Genomic DNA, 8,237 nt, shown 5'->3' with positions numbered 1-8,237 from the left:
TCGACAGGTGGGGGTGCGGTCGTGCCCGCTGTCCCCGCGCGGCGACCCGAGTGCTCAGGCGGCTGCGTGGGTGAGGAGGAGCCGCCGCGGGCGGGAGGGGGACAGGAGGGCGTCGCTGCGAGCGTCTAGTGCGCCTCGGTCTGCGGTGCTCCGGGTCTGGGCTGTCCACGGGTGGAGACGTCCCCGGGTCTGGGGTTGTCCCAGCTCTGCGGTGTGCATGGCTCTGTGTGTATCAGGACCCACTTCTGTGCCCTCCCAACCGGGGACAGCAGAGAAGTCCTGGTGCCCGAGGCAGGTGACAGTGGGCGGCCCCTGTGGGGTCCAGTGGGAGGGCCCGGTGTGCCCAGGAAAGCTGAGCCCAAGCCAGGGGCCAGCCTCTCTGGCCTTCTCTTCCCACCTCTGCTTCTCCCAGGGCTGTGTGTGCCCCTGGCACCAGGGGCCCTGTGCCCACGTGTGGGTGTCTGAGATGGCTCACCAGGGCCCAGGGCAGACGCTGGGCCACCTGAGAGAACAGGGAAAGCCTGGGGACTCCTGAGCCCCGCTGTCCACTCTGACCCCTGCCCCACCCCAGCAGAGGCTGATCTTCCCGCTTCCCAGCCCAGAGCCATCCTGAGTTGCTGCATGAACACCCACAGGCTCCACTCCTGGAAGTGGCTCTGGGCTGCCTGGGAGAGCAGGGAACTTGACACCAGATCCTTTCTGTCCTGTGGTCGCCCCTTATGACCCCCACCACGGCACAAATCTTTGTCTTCCACACCCTGGGGACAGGACGCTCATTACCTAGCCTAGGAGCAGACCTCTGACCATCGGCCGGATCCCCATCCTCCTGATGCCCACGACCCCCTGTCCGCAGCTCTGACCCTGAGTGTCTCTGAGCCTCTGTAGCACACCTGCAGTCCTGGGTCCCAGCCCCTCAAACTCTGGGTCAGCAGGGATCTGGGCACCGCATTGCACCCCCTGCCTGCATTACTGGAGGGTTTGAGCCCAGAGCACCCCCCTGGCACAGCAGGCCATTCTGCCCCCCCACCGTCGGGGCCAACCCCACCCTTTGCCCTCTTCCCTCCCCCTCAAGGGCTGGGAGCTCTCATCTCCCTCATTTCTCACAGCCCTGTGCAGGGCTGAGCCCCCAGGGTGAAAAGGGGCTCAGCCAGGATGAGGGGAGGCCACGCTGAAGCAAGGAGCCTAGCTCCCTGGCCCTGGAGTGGACACCAGGCAGTCCTGCTCCCGCCGCCTCTGGAGTTGGGGTGCGGGGTGATCGAGTCATAAAACGGCTGCAAAGTTCAGGTTGAAGGCCCAAAGCCTTATCGCTCCTGTTTATGGCTCTGACCTCAGCCTGGGAAGGGGAAATCTCTGAACAGGGAAGCGAAAAAGGAAAGAAAACCCAGTGTCTCTCAGGAGGAAGTGTGCCCGGGCCGCTGGCCAGGCCTTCCACCCTGACCAAGACAGCGGGCCGGGTGGCTCCTCACCCACTGAGGCACAGCACAGGGCTGCAGAGGGGTCCAGGGACAAGCAGCCCCAGCACCCCTCAAGGGTCCTGAGCCAGGGATGCAGCAGGCAGAGCCCAGCTGGGCCTCGGGGCAGCCCTGCAGAGTTGCAGTAGGGGCTGCTGAGTGGGGCAGTCGGGGGCTCCCTGGAGGAGGTGCGATAGTGCCGACCATAAAACCACCTCTGTGGGCCTGGGCCCGGGAAGAGGAGGAGCCTTCAGTTCTGCTGGGGCAGAGGTGGCCCCTGGTGCAGCAGAGCACTGGCCGCCTGCTCCCAAAGGCCCTGCTTGACCACAAGCGCCTTGCTCCTGCCCCACTGCCAGTTCTCCAGAGCCTCTGGCCCCAAAGGCTATCTGTGGGCCTTAGAGACACGGCTGCAGCAGGGTCAGGTCACCTGTTCAGGAGCAAAGCCATGGCCCCCATGGGCTGCTGGGCCCTGGGCTATGCCAGAAGAGGGAGCTCTTAGGGAAGTTTCCACCTCTCTCCTGGAACATAAGAGACTCGCCTTCCCTGGGGAGTGCCCGCCAGGGACGGGAAACCTGGTCCCCATCCTACTCCATGGCCGGGTCCTCAGTTTCCTCACCTGAGTGGAAGCTGACACGCTTGTCCCAGGGTAGAAGGGAAGTGGGGGGGATGGGGCTAGGCTGGGGAGGACAGCAGTGCCCCACACCCGGGCACTATCTTCCTCCTGACCAGGTTCTGAGAGCATGGACGGAGGAAAGTGGCCAAAGTGCCAGGGCAACCTGTGCAACAGGTCGTGCATCCCGTTGGTGCCCAGTCTGGGAGCAGGGGAGGGGAGGTTCCCAGGAGGGGCCAGGCCCAGGGAGGTGACAGATGGTGGGCCTCTCACCACAGGCAGCCCCATGGTGATGTGGCCCGGGCTGTGGCACTATCACCGGCCTGAGCCTACACCTCCTGCCAGTGCGGTACCCACTGCAGGCCACATGAGGACGGGCTGGTGGCCAAGGGAGCCTGGCCTTCTCCCCAAGGGTCCTCCCCACCGCGCCTGACTGCCCAACAAACATGGGCTTTCCCTGTACGCAGGGAAATTGCAGCATGTTCTGATTCCCACGCCTTACTCTACTTTGGAAGAGGAAAAAGTTTTAATCTTTCCACCACATGTACAGGTGTTTGGGGTTTGATTTGTTTTACATTGTTTTGCTTTGCTTTGCTTTTAAAGTTTTCAAACAGATAAAACAGATAGAATAGTATTGTGAACTTGCAAATACCCACTTCCTAGGTTGGACAGACATTAACATTTGACAGTTAATGTTTGCATCATTTGCTTTTTTGGCTAGAGTATGTTAAGGTTGATTGTAAACATCCTGACCTTTTATGCCGAGTTATTCAAGATGCATATCTAAAACCAAAAGATGTTTGCCTGCATGATACAATACTATCACGGCACCTAACGAAGCTCCAGGACGATCCCCCTTCCTGTCCAGCACACAGTGTCTCCAAGTCTGTCTGGAGGCTGCATGGCAAGCTGCGGGGTATGCCCACACGGGTCTCTTCTACGTGGCCGGGTGGGAGGATCCCTGTCTCTCCGGAAGTGCTTCCTCCTGCCCAACTCCAGGTCACCAGGGAGAGGAGACGGTCACTGCCAGCTTCAGGCCCCGAGGACTCACAGCCTGTGCTCCCGTGCTGGTGCCCGACCCTGTGCAGGTGCCCCCACCACAGCATCACCCAGACACTTTGTAAGTGGGGTCCTGTAAACCCTACTTCCCAGAGATGCCCAGGGATCTTTCAAGGGCAGAGGACTCGAGCCCAGTACTTAGGCTGAAAGGCTTTGCGTCCCCAAGGGAACCCCCCTAAGCAGCGCCTGGAGTCAGTAACAGGCTAAAGGTGTTTGCTCAGACCCTGCTAAAGGTGAGAGTGCTTGTGTTGGGGCCACTCAGGGCTCTGGGAGGTTCTGCCCCAGGACCAGACCTGTGACCCTACAGCTCCTGATCTTCCTCAGTGCACACACACACGTGCATGCACACCCTGGTTCTCCTCCACTTCCACACACTGCTCAGACTTCCCGCAACAAGGGATATGGTTTGCAGGATCTGGGTTTGCACAGAGCAGAGACTTTGGGCTGTGGGCAAAGGGATGTAAAATAGAGGAAAGAGAAGGGAAAGCAGGTGCCAGGGGGTGAGGGGAACGAAGAGGCGCAGGAGCTCCGCGCTGGAGGATAACCATCCAGTGGGTAGGACGTCCAGCCTGCCCGGGCGTGCACAGGGCATTAGGTGCGGGGGCCGGCAAGCGCTTTGGGCTTTGGCAAGCACGGCTCACCCTTGGAGGCAGTCTCCCCTGGCAGGCTGCAACCTTTACGTGTGCCCTTCAACACAGTCCGAGCAGTCCGTGCCACTGTGATTGCTCCCATTTTACAGATGAGGTTGGGGACGTTGCCTGAAGTCACCCAGCAGGAAGTGACCATCTCTTTCTGGATTTAAATGGGCTCTTAAATGAGCTTAAGTGAACTCTGCCATGCCAGGGGACACTGCCTCTTCCAGAGGGGCCGTGGCATGCCGCACACTGCCCTGCAACCTCACAGCCAGTTTCTGATTTGCAAAATGCACAAATCTGAATGACAGCTCTGAATCATCAGAACTGCACAGGGGTGTGGCCGCCGCCCAGATCAAATCATGGTGTTCCCATTGCCCCACAGGTTCCTCGTGCCCTTTTACAGTAAGGCGAGGTTTTTCTCAGCTTCTTTGTGTGCCCTCTGAGAAGCAGGGAGCTGTTTCTCCTCCTGGTGACCCCTGGGCTCTGTGATCTGCCTCACCTTCCAGCCTCCCTGGCCCGCTCCCGTCCTGCCTTTTTCTCCGTTCACCCCCTTCTCCCCTCCTCCTTGCCTCAGACACCATGTCCACCTGCCTTTGCTCACAGGCTTGCTCTCTGCAGCCTCGGTTTCCCTCTGCCTCTGTTGCTCAAGATTTCAGGCGAGGGGAGACGTAAGTAGATCTTGGGAGGTGATGGAAGATGCGAGCCCTCCTGAGCGTCCTGCCCCTGCTGGTGCCCGAGCTCCCCTGCTGGCCCCAGGCAGGGAAATAGGGCCCTGTTCCGGAACAGCCTCACAGTCCCACCAGGCGCGGCTCCCCAGAGAGATTCGTGGTCCCTGTGTCACACCACCCGCCGCCTGGGGAGTCTCTACTAAGTGTGCATCTCCCATCCTGCGTCCTCCCATCATCCAGGAGTCCAAGCTCACTCTTTGAAAGTGGCATTCAGGGCCCTTTCCAGTCCCACCTGCCTGTATCTCCCGGTGCGTCCTGGGACCTGGATCGCAGCCGGAATCAAAGTGCTTCCTTGAGTGCGCACACAGCACCCCCGCTCCAGGCTGCTTGTTCATCACCTCTCACTGCCTGAGCCCGGCACCCTCCACTGCTCACTCATCCCTTCTGCACGAAGCCCGCCCTCCGGCCGCGTCCTACCCCAGGCTCCCTTCTGCACGAAGCCCGCCCTCCGGCCGCGTCCTACCCCAGGCTCCTTTCTGGGATTGATACACTTGGCCGTCTTTGGCCAGGGAATTTTCCGATGCTCTGTGTGTGCCTGGAGTCCAGAGGGATAATGAGGATGTTTAGAAAAAGGAAGTAAGTGGGAGAGGAAGTCCAAAGTCTGCCTGAATTCCTCCGTGATAAGGGCTACAGGGAGCTGCCCTGGCCCTGTCCCTCAGAGGACAATGATTGACCAGATGGCCCAAGGCACAGCTTTGGAAAAGAGTTGACGCTGTCCGGACCAGAGGTCAGAGACCTGGGCCCATTGGAAACGCGTGCAGGTCCTTCGGTGGGTCTCCATTTCCTCCGCCCTTCTCCAGAGGGTCCTGGCACGCAACTGAATTGTGGCAGACAGAGCTCATCTTCTAGATCACCCCCACTCCACGCAGACACCCCGGGTGCCCGGGTCAGGCGGGGGGTCCTGAGCCCAGTGCATCTGCTCCCAGCTGCCTCTCAGGATGGGCTCTGTGGCTCCGCCCCTGGAGGAGCACAGTTGGCTGGAGAAGTTGACCTTGTTCGTCTGCCCTCACAGAGTAGCACGCAGGAGCTGCTGGGAGCCCTAGGTCCCGCAGCCACTGGGAAAGAAATACCTCTTGGAAAAGTGTGTGGCTGTAGCCTTGGCTTCAGGGGCCCAGGAAGAGGGGCATCCGTTATCCACACACACAAGGCTGGACACTCTGGGTTACAAGGGCAGAAGACTCAACTTGCACAAGCCATGAATAAAAATACTGGCTCGTGCCTTGGGACACAGTGCTGAGGGCAGGCACAGCCGCCTCGAGGGGCCTGGTTTTCCTCTATCCTGCCGTTCACTGCATGGCCTTTGTTACCGTGTTCCGCTTGTCAACAAGATGGCAGCAGAAGCTCCATCCTGTGAAGGTTCCAGTCGGTGGGGAGAGCAGGCCTCCTAGCTGATAGCCTAATTCCAAGGCCCAGGAACAAGCCCTCTGGGTCTGTGTAGCCTGACCCAGGCCATTTTGCCAAGCAGTGTGGCCCAGAGTGCTCAGACCTGGTCTCTGTCACAAGTTAGCCCCTGCAAGAGAGTTCATGAAACCCCAGAGTCTAGCGGCAGAGAAGGAAGTTGCTTCCCAGACGGATAGCGATGGGGATGGGGGACCAGAAGAGAGTAAGGATGGCAGGAGATGGAAAAAACAAAGGCCCACTTACCTCCGTCCTGCTTTTGTTTCCCTGGGCAGGAGGTGGGAAGGGGACAGGGGCGGGAAGATCCCTGTTGCTGGTGGGAGGCAGGTCTGGGAAGCACCTGCAGGAGACATGCACCAAGACAAGGGGGCACCAGGATGTGACACAAGTCAGGGTGGCCTGGCCTGGTTCCTGACTAGGTTCACGGGCCACCTCTGGGAGCCGCCTGATCACCCTGTGCCCACACCTGAGGATGTGCAGCCGCAGGTCCTTTCCACTGCAGCACTGTGAGCACTTCCTTATGGGAGAGAGGACCCACGGGTGCCATGTTTCCTTTAAGTCCCCTATCTTTTCCTTCCCTGGGCCCCTAAGTTACCCAAGTAACTGTGCCCTGCTCCACGATAGGTCATGTGGCTTCCACTATGCCAGGCTTTATAGGACTTCCCAGCTTGTGACTCTACCCCAATTGACCAGCAAAGGTATCGGTCCAAGGTACAACCCACGTGTTCCTGTAGCTTCTGGAACAGTGGCAAACAGCTAGTGGGGGGCTGCGTGCTGGGAGAGTCTAGAAGGCATCCCAGACAAAGAAGCCTTCCTTGGGCCTGGCCAAGTCAGCCATGGTGCAAGCTGTGTAGGGTGAAGTTGGATTCCAGGTGACCCAAGAGGCAGTGAGCTCCACAAAGCCTTTAGCATGGGAGGAGGGAGCGGGTGGGGTGGAAGAGCTGTGTGGCCCTCTAGGTAGCTGCCCACCTCAGTTTGGACCCATCTGCCTCAACAGCGATGAAAGGCTCACTGCCACCTGTGGACACTCAGACAGACCAGCCATCAAGGTGCTGTGTACTCTGGTGCCTGCAGACCACTTTAAATAAAGGACAGAAATGAAAGGGAGCCCCTATTTATGCTCTTGCCCCAGACCCACTTCAAGAAACATTCAAATCAGCAGTGGAGGTGGATGAGGCCCATTTTTCCTACAGAGAAACTGAGACCCAGGGAGACAAGGACTGTGTCCCAGGATGGGAAGAACAACTTAAAGGAGACCCTGAGAACCTCTGGTTCTGGGAAGGTCTTGCTGAGTTCTCACTTCAGTTCCCAGTAGGGACCATATCATCCTCTGCCCCAGGCATAGATGAGGAAACCCACGTAGGGTCGGAGAGACAGGCAGAGCCTGCCACCAATCCACTGGTGTCCACCACCTTCCCACCCAAGAGCTCTCAGAACCTGGGTTCTCTGGTTTCTCCTAGACGGCCATTACTGCCACACTCATTCCGTCCTCTGCCGCCATGTCTTCTCACATGCTGTTCCTCAGCAGGCAGGGCAGGGCGGGCTGCCCTAGGGCTGTTCCATCCCCCTTTCCATCTTTCGGAGGCGGAGGAGGCCTGGTGGGTCTTGAGACTTCCCAGAGGGGCCTGTCACTTCCTCGAGCCTCCTGACCCTCGGTAGATCTGGACTGGCTTGAGTTATTGGGAACTCAGAGGATGCAGGTGAAGTCTGGCCAAGAAGGGCTCAAGCCCCTGCTCCACTTTGGTGATCGAGGGGCTGACACTGGCTCCTGGGGTGGGGACATACAGCAGACTCCTGGACTCTACCCAGGCCTGGCCCAGCTCCCCTTAACAGTGTAGCACTAGCTGGTGCACACATTCAGAGAGACCAAGGCAAGGACGGGGAGCTCAGGCCCTCCTAGGGACAGGCAGAGTCCAGGGGTCAGCTCAGGGCTCTCAGGAGAGGCCCTTGCACCACTGTCCAGTGTCAGGCACCCACAGAGTCAGGTTACCACAGTGGCAGCACAAAGGGGAAGCCACCAGGAATCACGGCCGTGCACTCTAGGAACCCCAGCTTGGGAGCTATGCACTGCAGAGGGGCCGGACCTGGGTCAGGCTCGGGTGCAGCCTGCGGCTGGATAGGATGCAGTTGGGGGCTGGGTTGGGTTGGCTGGGCGGCCTGCAGCCTGGGGCGAGGGCTGGGGTTCAGCCTGGTGCCGGATGGGCTGCAGCCTGGGGTTGAGACCGTGTTTGCGATCCAGTGGGGCTGGGAGGGCTGCAGTCTGGGGTTGGTATGAGGTTCAGTCTGGAAGTCGGGTCCCCTAGTACAGAACAGCTTCCGTTCGAGCTGACCGGCCCTCCACCTCCTCTGTCCCCAG

Source organism: Chinchilla lanigera, unplaced genomic scaffold (genome assembly GCF_000276665.1).
Source record: "Chinchilla lanigera isolate Chin_1 unplaced genomic scaffold, ChiLan1.0 scaffold00019, whole genome shotgun sequence".
Lineage (NCBI taxonomy): Eukaryota > Metazoa > Chordata > Mammalia > Rodentia > Chinchillidae > Chinchilla > Chinchilla lanigera.
The sequence above is the reverse complement of the archived record's forward strand: the minus strand, read 5'-3'. Positions refer to the sequence as shown.